Source organism: Octodon degus, unplaced genomic scaffold (assembly GCF_000260255.1).
Source record: "Octodon degus isolate 3935 unplaced genomic scaffold, OctDeg1.0 scaffold00003, whole genome shotgun sequence".
NCBI lineage: Eukaryota > Metazoa > Chordata > Mammalia > Rodentia > Octodontidae > Octodon > Octodon degus.
In genome coordinates, this window is record NW_004524579.1 from 1908300 (window position 1) to 1921445 (window position 13146).

Consider the following 13146-nt stretch of genomic DNA (forward strand, 5'->3'; position numbering starts at 1 on the left):
GGGAGGGCACCTCTTCGCTGCTTGGGTCTAGGTCTCTTAAAGTCCAGGTTGCCCTCAAGGTTTATGAGCCAAGGGAATGCTGTGAAAACAAACAGGGTTGGAGTTGAAGCTCAGTAATAGAGTGCTTGCTCAAAGTAAGTAAAGCCATGGGCTGGGTACTCAGGACTTAAACCAAATCAAATGGAATCAAACCGAACTGAACCAAACCGAACTGAACCGAACCACACCACACCACACCACACCACACCAAACCAGTGAATGCACACACAGGAAAAAAAAAAGAAGAGCAGTATTACTACCAAGGGACCATGTTACCATGTAACACACACATGCCCCACCCCCACACATCACGAGTTGCTTTAGAACCATAGCTCAGTATCACATATTCTCACACATGGTCTTTCCTCTTTCCATTCAGAAATCCCTTTTTCTCTCTCTGATAATCGTGTCTTGAATTACTTTTCATGTAAACCAGTGACTCTGGGCCTGGAAGGCACTCAGTCTTGTCTTTAGACACTTTGATACAATTGTCCTGGAAGGGGCCCTAGGCCTGGGTGTTATGACCTGCGCTCTGCGTGTCTCCGAATGATGCCTGGAGGGTGGTGCTGCGCTCCCTCACCTGCTTCAGGAATCATCTCTGCTGAGCCTGGATGAGAGGTCGAGTGGCAGGACTTGGAGTTTAAGCCAGCTACCATATGTTCTCAGTATTGTATTTCCAGTGGATTTCTTGTGTATTTCACTGTCATGCTTTTTAGATACAGGAAATCCTTTTGACCTATTGATTTTTTTGCAGAGCAGGTTTCCAGAAGTGTTAAAAATGCTCTCATGGCCCTATGTGACTGTCATGATAATCTTGGGGTTTAGCAGAATATCCTAGCCTCTGGCTGTGACCTCCACAGAAAATTCCCCTTTCAGGAGATTCTCATCGGAGAGAACACATTGACATCTTTTCATCCACTTGTAAAATTAAAAGAAAAGGCATAATCAATGTTTGGATGAATTTCATACTCTAGGAGAATCCTGCTGGTCATTAATTAGTCTTTTCACATTACCGAAATTATGTTGTGCGTCCTGGTATTAGGAAGTAGAAGAACTTGGTAATGTGGTCAGAGTTACCTAGTTATGATTACAGCAGCTAGTTCACAGTTCCTGGCTGTAGTTAGCCCACCCACCTCGTATAGCAGGGCTCTTTCTTGTACCACAAGGAGAAATGCTTCTTGACTTAAAGATTGAGAAAGCAAAAACCATCTTTGGATCTTAGGGCATTATTGATGTTTAAATTCCCCAGAAATTGGAATCAAAATAAGTTATTAAGCCATGTCATACAGTAGGATTCCATATTTTGAAAGTCTGGGGGTAGGGCTGGGGAGGTAGTTCAGGGATGGAGTGCTTGCCTAGCATGTACAAGCCCTCAATTTGATCTCTAGCACCTTCACTAACAAAAAATGTGCCAGTGATGAACATTGAGCCTTTCCTCCTAAATGTTTCTCAGCTAACCCAACATTCCCTTCCTCGTGTCTCACAATGAGATAGTTGAGCTTGATTGTCAGTGTGATTGGCTTGGGAGCCGCCTAGTAAAGCTAACTTCTGAGTGTGTCTGGGTGGCCATGGAAGTGACTTTACATTCTGTATTGGTCCCTTGCCCTGTCATCTCTGTTCCCGTTCGCCTCACCTGCTTTCTGGCCATCATGAACTGGGCAGCTTAGCTCCACCATGCACTCCTACCATGGTGCTCCTACCTTGGGCCCTCCCTAAACTGAGCTACCATGGACTGCACCTCAGAAATGGACAACCCAAAGAAAGCTCTTCTTAAATTCTGGGTGCTGAGTAATTTGTCCTAGCAATGGGAGAGGTAATACACACAATGCTGCTAGTTGTTTTTTGTTTTTTGTATTTTTGTCTATTTAGCAAATTTTTATTTGAGCTACAACAAATAAATATTTTGTTAGAAAATGGGACAAGATAGAAAGTGACATCATCTTCGAAGCCACGTTACTTTCCCAAATCAGTCTCAATCAGTTGGTGCCCAGGAATAATGCCTCTTCAGTAGCTGTTGGGGAAATATTTGCTCACTGAATTTGCTATTGATGGAGCAGCATCACAATATGCATCATGGGGCCCACGGGTCTTCTTCCCCATCCTTAGGTAAGCTGGGACTCCCTCCCTGCAGCCCTTGTTTCTTGTGACCATCACCTCCCCCTCTCTTGCCTTGGAGCCTGGGGTCCCTGCCTATCTCTTCTAACAGGAGTTCTGTTTGTGCTCGCCAGGAGCCCCAGGTTGTAGGATCACTTTCTCCTGAGATGTGGGGCAGGAGAGGGTTGAGGCTCCCCTCCTGCTGGGTTAAGAGTTGCCTCCTACTTTCCCAGCAGGAAAGAAAGAGCCTGGCTGGGGTGGGGAAGCAGTTTTTTAGCTACTGCTGCATGTCAAATAGGGCTTCCTATTGTTTTGTTTACCCTATTGGCTAATTCTACGATTTTAGTTCCTGGAGGGTTATGCCAGGTGGCAAATATTCTAGGTGACTGAGAAAGCAACTACAGAGCAGAGAGAATGAGTGTGGGGCTTTTCCTGGACCAATACAATCTTGACTTTTATTCTCTATCATCTTTTGTTTCTTTGATAGCCTTATTTAAAAAAAAAAAAAAACCAAACAAACGTAGAAGAATGTGTGAAGCAGGCTGCACTGGACAGGGTGAGGCTAAGCGAGCAGTTTCCTTAGCAACTGTAGCCATATGAAGGCTAGCAAGTCTTCCTCATCTCATTTTTCATTTCGTTTTCTGTGGCTCCCGAAAGGAGGTCAGATGCTGTGTGCTGAGTTCATGGTGCGGTTTTGCTTGTAGTACCTTCCGCACCGAGCTGGGGAAAGCAGAACATCGTGCACATCACTGGCTGCTTTTGTTTATTTCAGTCTGAAATAGGCACATACACACACACACACACACACACACACACACACAGAGTCTCATTTTGTAGTTGGTTCGCAAATAAAAATAGGATACCTTGCTATTTGTGACTAATTCAAAACTAAGAGTGTTAAAATCAAAGGATAGAATCAGTCACACACTTCCCTGCAGGTCATGGGTCTTAATGAGAGCTCTCCTCATTCCAGAGTCCTAGCAGACAATTTTTCGTAATGGCAGTCTTTGAAAAAGAATTCAAATTAGCACTCTGCTACCAGGATGCCTCCTTTAAAATTGTGTGCAAGATCTGAAGTCGAAGTTCATGGTTAATTCCAAGTTTCCAAATTCAATTCAACAATATTTATTGCATCTCTGATTGCTGGAGGGGAGAAGCAGATGTGGCAGGATGGGCTGTGCCCTCGAGGAGTTTTGAATTTAGTTGCAGGAATGAGACAAATACAGTGTAATTACAACTATGAGGAGGAAAGTGATAAATGGCGGTGAGCAGTGGGTATCGACCTTGACTGCAGATTGGAGTCACCTGGAGAGCTGTGAAAAATGCCAGCACTAGGCTCTTTCCCAGGGGTTTTGATTTAATCGGTCTGGGATACAGCCTGGGATTGGGATGTTAGAGCTTTTCCTGATGGTTTAGGTATAGAGCCAACGTCAAGGACCACTGGTGCAGAGATTTCAAGAGACATCCAAGAGGGAGCTGTGGTTGGTTGAGGCCAGAAAAGGCACAGAAGAAAGGGCTGGGCAAGCAGGGGTGACATTCCAATTGGAAGGTGACCTTGGGAGTGAAAGGAGGTGTTTGAGGAAGAGGAAAGGCAGAGAAAAGCCACAGAGCTGTGAGACAGGTGGGTGGCTGCTTAGGAAATGGAGGTCAGCGTGGATCACCAGCAATAATGGGTGTCACTGGTCCGTGTGTGGGGGAAGATGCAGCTGAGAGGCCACTGAGGAGGGAAGTGGTGAACAAAGAGCAAAGGCCCGGAGTTGGGGGCAGGGCTTGATGCAAGTTCAGCTTTCTCTGTTTTCTAACTCTGCCTTGAGATCTTTCAGCTTGTGAGCCCAGTGGTGACTTGGAGAAGCCAAGGAGAAAGGCAGACAAGGAAAAGAGATGGAGGAGGAGGACGAGTTCAGTGTATGATGAGTCGAGAAGAGCCTGGAGATGACTTGACTAGATGGCTTTGTTGTCCAGTTGGTGGAACCCTGGAGGGACCTGGTGGAGGACAACAAGATGATTCTTGGCCTGCTGTGGTTCCAGGGTCAGTGGGGTGTGCAGGTGAGGACATCCAGCAGGAAGAGAACGTGTCTGCCCCTGAGCAGAGGGGTCAAGACGGGGGTCACAATCCTGAGAGCTGCGTTTCACAAGGTCACAAGTCTTGAGGGCAGGAGAGGGATAAGAAAACAGAAGGAGAAAGTGATATTTAGAAGAGAATTTGAAGCCAGCGAAAGAGTTATAGGATTAGCATGACAGAGTAAGAAGAAAATCTAATAACTCAGAGGTACAGACTCCCGCACAGAAGGTTTCCCCACGCAGGAGAAGGGTCACCCTGCACAGGTCTGCTGAGGCTTGGAAGACAAGGGGTGAGCAGCGACACTTGGGTGGGCAGATTGCCTACAACCTGGGCTGTCGCCGGGTGCTGGCTGGGGCAGCCATGGGTGTCAGGAGGTAGGCTCCAAGGAGCTACAAACTCCAGGAAGGAGGTTGCTCTGGTGCTCCTCAGATGACTGGGAGTTCTTCTCCATTTCTCAAACTCAGCCATTTTTCATCCATAAAACACAAACAGGTACAGTAGGAAAAAGAGCCTATTTTGCTTTTTGAGGAAGAAGAGAGCGTCTGATTTTAACATTTCGAGTAAGACCAATGGGAGAAAAACTACTCCAAATATAAAATGAGTAGTTTAAGAATAAGGGCAATGTTAGTTAGTTCTTTTCCCGGGTGGAGGTCATTTACAGATGAAAGCCAGTGCAGAGGGGGTGTGGATATGGATGTAGAAGGTGTGGGTCATGTTTGATGTACAGATCAGAGAGGGAGGACCTGCAAGGTGCTGCAGACGGGAAGAGGGGAAGATGAGGTGTCCTCCTGGGGGAGTGCAGGGAGTGTGCTTCCAGCTGTTCAGTGGCTCTCTCAGCAGTGGGAATCCCCCAAGGCAGCCTGCCTCCCAGAATCCCCTTTGGCTGCCCAGAAATAGAGAGTTAATGAACAGGGACAGACGCTACCAACAAAAGAAAAAATGCTTTATTTATTATTCACTAAGCTCCAGGGTCCCTGTGCTATTCAGCATTACGGAGCTTTCTGGGATGATGGCTTAACGTGAGTAGCTGGTTTACCCAGCATGCACAGTGTGTTTCTGCGAGCCAGGACAGCGCATAGAATAGGTCTTTCTGTCCTTCAGAGGTCATCTGGTGCAGTCTCCTGCCTGCAGGTAGGAAGGAACCCACAGCATCTCTCGTCATGCATGTTTCTAGTGACGGGGAGATCATCACCTACTAAGGTAACTCGTTCTGTTTTTAAGTAATTTTATAACCTTGGCGATATTTTCCCATGTGTTGAGTTCTTCCTTTTTGTCACATTCATCTTGTACCTGCTCCTAGGCCTTACTTAGCTCTTTGAGATTCTATCACTCCCCTCAGGCCCTTTTTCTATTAACTACTGAATTTGTATTCCATTAGTCAAGTCTTCCTGTTCATTTGATTTATGATATGAAAAATGAAAAAAAAAAAACAACAAAAAACCATAGCTTACGTACTGAAACTAAGACGATTTTTCAGTGATGCTCAGCTCTGTTTGGGGTGGGGGATTGTCGATCCCTTAAAGAAAGTCTTAGAAAACAACATAATACAGTTAAGTTCATTGGCTCATTAATCCTTACAGAGTCCAGGCTAGACTTAGCAGTCTTCCTGAGTGGAATGATCTATTAGGTGCCAGTGTCACTGTGCAGGGACTTCTATTCCATGTGTCTGCCAACCAAGAAGGGCCAATCCCTGTGAGGAATGTGGGGTTCTACCACGTCTGGGCCATCACATAACCGAAGTTAGCTCTTTCAGGTGGCTATTTGCACCTAGATTTCAAGAACCTTCTAAAACATTACCTTCTTAGGCCAATTCCTGCTGAGTTGATCAGAATGGAATCAGCTTTCATACTGAATTATTTTATGTTCTCCCATAAACAAGAGAGTTTAGGACAGTTTTTATTCTGCCAAGTGCATTGGAATTCTGTAGTACTTCTCTGGAAGCATAGATTAAGAATTCTGTTAGGCATTATTTAAAATGTATTTTGGAGGTAACTGATAATACTAAAAAGAGAATAAAAATAGGATAATCAGCAGGCAAGTTGTATCAGGAATCTATGCTGTCCTGTGCCACTGAGCAGCAGAAATTCTTACTGTGCATTATTTCAAATATCCAAAAGGCTCGTATTTTTTATCTGGGTTTGTCAGAATCCTCAGGATACATGGGTGATGGTTTTCAGTTGTCACTTTTGTTCCTCAGGGAATTAACATTGTTATTTCTGTCCACAATGACTAAGAGATATGCAAATGAGTTACAAAAGACTTTTTTTACATATACAGTTGTTCGGGGTAGTTTTCCTATTTCCTCTTACATAAGTTGAAAGACAGCATGACTGGAGGCGAGGTTACATCGTAGATTCTGTTCTCTCTGTTTTAACAAGTGCCTTTGCTCTCTGCGCCTGTGACTTCCGGCTCTCCAGGCAGCATGTGTGGCTCCCTTCCCTGGTGTGGACTCCATGAGCCCTGCTTGGTCCCTGAGTACCTGATGCAATTACAACTGCCTCTCTGCTCCTGCTCTGCAGTGTCGCTATCAATCTACTTAATGTCTGTGACTCTTGGCCATTTTACTAAGACGTTTATGTTTATTAAATGGCAGAAGTTTTATGTACAGATAAAATTTGACATGTTCTTCAACTGTTGGGTTGGCACTTAGTGGATAGATTAATGCTTCTGCTATCAAGGGGAAGGCTGTTAATTGTACTAGAGGGCCCATTCCATGAGGCAAAGCCAAGGATGAAGTACTTCTGCCCCCACTTTTGTTGAAGGACAACTTTTTCTACCATTTTAAGGGCAGGCCAGCTCAGCGAATGATAGACATCTAGACACTGGTGTACTTGTACACTTACAAAGGTGAATGAAGGAAAAAGAGCGTGACTGGGGAGTGTGAACACACGTGTGGGGTCTATAGCTATGCGTGAGACAGGGGAACAGCTGGATTTGGAAAGCAGAAATCTGTGTGGTTTCTTTTCTTGGTATGAAAACACTCATTTGTGGTGGTGACACATTGCCTATTGAGGTGTGACATGTGTAGAATCCAAGTGTTCTGGAATTTTCACATGTAGATTTAAATGTGTTTGGGGAAAGCCCAAGGGCTATTCCTATAATGTCATTTTTTCCTATAGAACTTTCTTTAATTTCCCCAGAGATAAGCTCTTCTCTCTCTCCTGGGCTCACCTGAGAGGGTTATAGCCTTGTCCTGCCTGCTGACTCTTTGTGTCCTTCCTGTGCACTGCACTCACCCCCAGTGCCCTTGTGTCTTCCCCTGCTAGATGCAGCCAGTACCCTCCAAAGCCTGAGGTAGGCTGAAGAGCTGGAACTTGCCAGCTTGAGGGCAACGGGCAGGCTTTGAAATCTTCATCTCTCTCACATTCAAGAGCAGGAGACCCAGGGCAGTGGACGCCCCAAGGAAAGTCTGGCTCTGTGTCATGGTGGTGAGAACCTGGCCGTCTGGGGGAGCTGGAGGCTGTGTGAATGTGCTGGGGCACCGTGAGGCAGATGTCTTCACTAGACCCTCAGTTCTCATGGGTTCAGCCAGGCTGTGAGGAAGAGGTGGCCTTGGTGGGTTGTTAGCAAACATTTAAGCTCCATGTGCCCAGGGCAAGACGGATGCAGTCTGGAGCACAAGGCCAGCCCCACGCTCCACAAAACCTGGGCAGCATCATGCATAATGCTGAGAGGCATGAAACCCGAGAGGTGTCTTGCATGCTAAAGGACTGAGGGTGACGCCCTTCTCTAGCTCCAATCCCCTAAATTTACCAAGTGACACTGTCTCGCTGTCTTCCTTACCTCTTAAATCCTTTCAACTATACTGATTTGGGATTCTCCAAAAGTTTGTCTTTCTCTTGCTTGTAGAATTCTGGAGGTTATGTCTTTACTTAAAATTATGTTTCTACAATGGATCTATGTTTTTGCTTGGAGTTGTAGCTTGATTAATTTTTACTGCCACATAATATTCTATGGCAGGAACGTGCTATAATCATTATTTTCAGTTCCCTGTCAGCACATATTGACTCATTTGTAATTTTTGCTGTTGCATGTGGCTGGTGTGAAGCACATGTGTCAGCACTTAACATGGGCACGTACTCACAGGACCTGCGAGTGCTCAATGCAGGAAGGCAGCGCTGAACTGTTTTCCAAACTCACCTGTCAAGCAGGTCTTCCCCTAGCCACCCTTGAGATGCTGTACTATGTTAGTCAGCTTTTTGCCACTGTGACCAAATATCTGAGAAATACATCTTCAAGGAGGAAATATTTTTTTTTGGTTCATGGTTTCAGAAGGATTAGTATGTGACTGGATCATTCTTTTGCTGTGGGTCTGGGGCGAGACTCAGCATCAGGGCACAAGGAAGAGAAGAAGAGAGCCACTCACCTCGTGGCTGTCAAGTAGCAGAAAGGGAAAGAGGCCCAGGATCGGATAGGACCCCCAGGGTCCTGAGCCTGTGATGTCCTGTCTCTTAAGATTCCATCACTTCCCAATATTGCCATCAAACTAGGATACCATAAATGGATTAAGGCACCGATGAAGTTAGAGCCCTATGGCAATCGTTTTTCAAAAGTTCCACCTCTGAAAACACGAGATGTGTATTCTTTTTTTTTTTTTACTTTTATCAGCACAAGTTGGCAGTGCATTCACTGTAAGACACTGGCACATGTACACAGCACAACTCAATTCTCCTCTCCCCTTTGTCTCTCCAGAAGCAGATTCATTCATTTCTCTTGTGAGACTATATAAAGTTGCTTACCCTATATACAGATTGAAAGCTAGACTTACAGGACAATACACACATAAAACATGCAGAGACAATTGTTTCAAGTCAAGGTACCCTTTAGATACACTGTCCACACTGGATTACAGTATATATTTTTTCTCTCTGATTTTTTTCTATCACAATGGTACCTCAGTTCATGAATTCATTCTGCAATTCTGGTCATAAACTGCATCCGTAAGGTTCAGTGTCACCCACTGAATTCTTCTGCTCACAAACAAATTGTTTGTGAACAAATGCTTGACCTGAGACATTACTGTTTTGTCTTTTATTCATACTTTGATTAATATGTTGAGTTTTTTATGTAAGAGAAACTATATGATATTTAAACTTGCATGTCTGAGTTACTTACATTAACATTATGGTTTCAATGTGTGTCTGTTGGCTTACAAATGACTTGCATCTATCCCTTTATAGTGAGGTACTACTCCATTGTGTATAAATACCACATTAAAAAAATCTATTCATCTGTTGATGGACATGTAGTCTGTTTCTAAGATGTAGTTATTATGAATTGGGCTACTATAAACATGAGTATGCATATATCACTGTGTATGATGTCTAACTCTTTGAGGAAGCTATCTAGAAGGGGAATATCTGGGTTAAATGGAAGTTCTACTTTAGATCTAAGCTATTATACACACCAGTACACTGCCCTATAATGCCTGCAGTTGTCACATTTAACTTAAAAAGTCTAGTGGTTATAGATGATACATAGCTTTTTGTTTCGCCACCTAGTAAGGAGTCTTGGAATAGATTTTGTAATGCGTGCTTTTGTAGGCAAAGCCTCCAGATTTAGTTGGTGGTACTGTCTTTCTGTCCTGTTGACTTACATGCTTACCTGTGATCCTCTAGTAGATGGGATTCTTTGCGCTTATCCCCGGGCTTAGTCTGGTGTTTGGTTTGGGAAGACTTGTTGATCTGAGTTTACCAGAGATACTCCTGGGATCTACAGACTCTTAGAGCTAGATGAGATTTATAGAGTGGACCAAGAAAACCGAAAGAATGATCTCTTCATCTCTCCCTCTCTTTCATGTGTGTGTGTGTGTGTGTGTGTGTGTGTGTGTGTGTGTGTACACAATATGAAGTAAATGAACGAGCCTGTGATTGTGTATTATGGAGAACAAATAATTGACACCATGCTGATAAGTACACAGCCGTGAATAGGAAGGCAGGGCAGGACAGTATGACAGTTCTGTCGCTGACACATTTTCTCTTAAGAATGGGAAATTAACCAAACTAACTGCTCTGCTAAATGGACTGCATTGTGGGGACCTTTTGCTGGGTGCGGAGCATGACAGGAAGTATATGTATGTACAGTAACTGTAGAGGAAGAGTGTGGATACCAGAATTTTCTGGAGTTTGAGAAGTCAGTAACTGCAGGTTTTGGAAGGTAGAAATTGAAGAGGCAAGGAGATTGCAATGAAGTACTGCTATGACTCAAACTTTTTGATACATATGAGATTGAGCCTAAGATCTTTGCAAAGAGCTACTGCAGCCCTTTCAAATTTTTCCTATTTTGAGACAGTCTTTTGTCAAGTTTTTAAGCTGCCAGTGCTGGGTTTGAAAGTGTGATTCTCCTGCCTCCTAATCTTCCAGAGTACTAGGATTATAGAGGAGTGTGCCACTACATCTGTTTTAGATCTTATTTAAAGTTCACCAAGAAATAAAATGAAAGATTTGAACTATCATCAAAATCCTGTTGGAGGGCTGAGGAGATGGCTCAGTGAGTTCAATTCCTAGTACTGAAAAAAATAAATCCTGTTGGAGACTTAGCCATATTTTCCTGTACTTCATAAAACTTTGTAATGGAAATTTAGTCAATAAACTTTTAGTATGTGCATGTACACTGAAAACTCTAAGCATCGTAGTTTGAAAAAAAATGTCAAATGTTAAGATGATTATTGCCAGTTATTTTACTTAAATTTAAGAAAGGGTAAAATACGAATGCTACATACACCAAAATATAGTAATATCTTGGTTCACAAATGCATCCGTTCTTGAAAAATTCAGTTTTTGAATGGAAGCATTTGGAAAATTTTTGCTTCTGTTTTTGAACTCAGCATTGGGTGGTCAACTTGATTGTGGACATGTGTCTGCTCTGACACATGGTTGTGTCCCTCTAATGAAGGTCACGGCCACAGACAGGCCTGTGCACACCTGGTGTGAGGACTTCTCAGTGTGCAGGGTACTGTGCAGTATTATTCAGCTCAGCGTGGCTCCAAAGAAGGCGCAGAGCGAGCGTGGCGGTAAGAGCTGTAGTGAGTTCAGTGAGGTTAACCTTTCCCTCTTCGTGCTGTACTACTTTGCTTCCTAAATATATACTGTTCAGAACAGATTAACTTTGTTTACAAGGAAGATTATAATAAGGAACTTAATTTGCTAGTGACCAATTTGGTGCACCACCATAATTGTGGAATGAATTAAGTTTGTGAACTGAAGCACCTGTGCACAATGGAGATTTTCCATGTAAAGCACAAATACTGTTTTTATGTCCATCAACTTTCTTTGAAACCATTTTTACATATATTAGCACAGTAGCCACTGTGCATGTGAAGTCTATAAACCAGCAAAAGCCAAATAAGTAGAAATGGTCTCCCGCTGAATCTTAACATTAACTTTGAGGTTGAAGGGCACCATGGTTATTCTGATGGGCAAAGCCATTCCACCCCATTCTATGTGGGACTTGGCTTTCTGCCAGGGTGTAGCCCATGCTTTGTCAAATCTACTCACCAAAAGCTGATGTTAAGAGCATTCTTCAATGCTCCTCCTAGAGACTCCTTTCTTCCTTTCTTTGTTGTCTCCCCTCTCATGTGAATCTTCTTTCAGAGGCAGTCTTTCCAGCTCTGGCCTTCATATGAAATTCGTCTTTTGTATGGCCAATAATTAAAAAGAGAAAGATCAAATCTACTCTGTGGTTATTATAGCTGCTGCCTCCCACATAAAATGTGTCTCTTTCTCCCTACTACAGACATTAGGAACCTATACTCTGCCAAGGGTCTTGGGGCCTCCGTGGCATTCCCTAGGGAAGCACAGTCTTGGCTAGCATGGGGGCTGTCAGGGTCACCTTTCCTCTTTTGAGATTTTCTTTTTTATTCATAAGATGCCAGGAGCAGGAAGACAGCCAGATCCGATAGGACTTCTGATTGCAATGCATCCTAGAGCACCCCAGCCTCAGAGACTCCCTTGTGCAATCTCATTGCCCTCTCTGTCTTCACAGGCAACCTCTCGTGCCCTCCTTGCGACAATCAGTCAGCCAGCCACTGATCTTTCCTTGCTGGCTATGCACTGTTCCCAGTAATTGCAGAAACCATTAATAAAGTGGGTGGGAGGGGGCGAGGGGAAGAGGGAAGCGAGACGCTGAGGGAATAAGTATTGTACATAGCCCACGGGCTTTCCCTCCCACACATATGATTCACTGTTGTTCTCGGCCTCACGTGGGAAAATGTTGTCCTGCTGGAAACACACCTTGAAGGCAGCTCTGCCTCAGAGACACCGCATATGCATATTAATAACACATGCTTTGTAGCGCCTAGAGTTGTTTTTAATGAAGCAAGCTGAAATATACCAGTGACTTTCTCATCTTCTCAGTGTTGTGGATCATCTGTAAATGCTGGTTGGGGTGGTTTCTGCCCCTCAAAAAAGAGATGAGAGAGGCATGCTTAGCAGTGCCTGATGACACAAAGAGCAAAAGAAGCTGACTCCATCTCGTAGGAAGACCACACCTTTGGGAAAGTTTCCACAGTGGAAATGACTAGAGGCATCAGTGAAAGAGTACACAGAGGTCACCATAGGCAAGAGGAGGCCCTGGGGAAAAAAGGAAGAGGCAAATAAGAAAGTGTCTTGGGCCAGCAAGATAGCTCAGTGGACTAAGCACCTGCTTAGGCAAGTGCAGGGACCGGGGTTCACTCCTGGGCACCACATGCCATTCAGCCCTGCCCCAGGCATGCTGAGCTGGCTGCTGAGACCAGGTGTGGTGGCACATGCCTGTAATTTCAGCGCTAGGGAGGCTGAAAACAGGAGGATCACTATGAGTCTGAGCTGCGTGGTGAGACCCTGTACTAAATACAGTTAAACAAAGCAAGTATCTTTGAAGAGACACCGAGATCCTTTTAAACTCTGGGTGGCTTTTTCTATTTTGCCTGTTGCTCTCTCATTTTGCTATGGGAAGTGAGTTGCTTGTGGGAG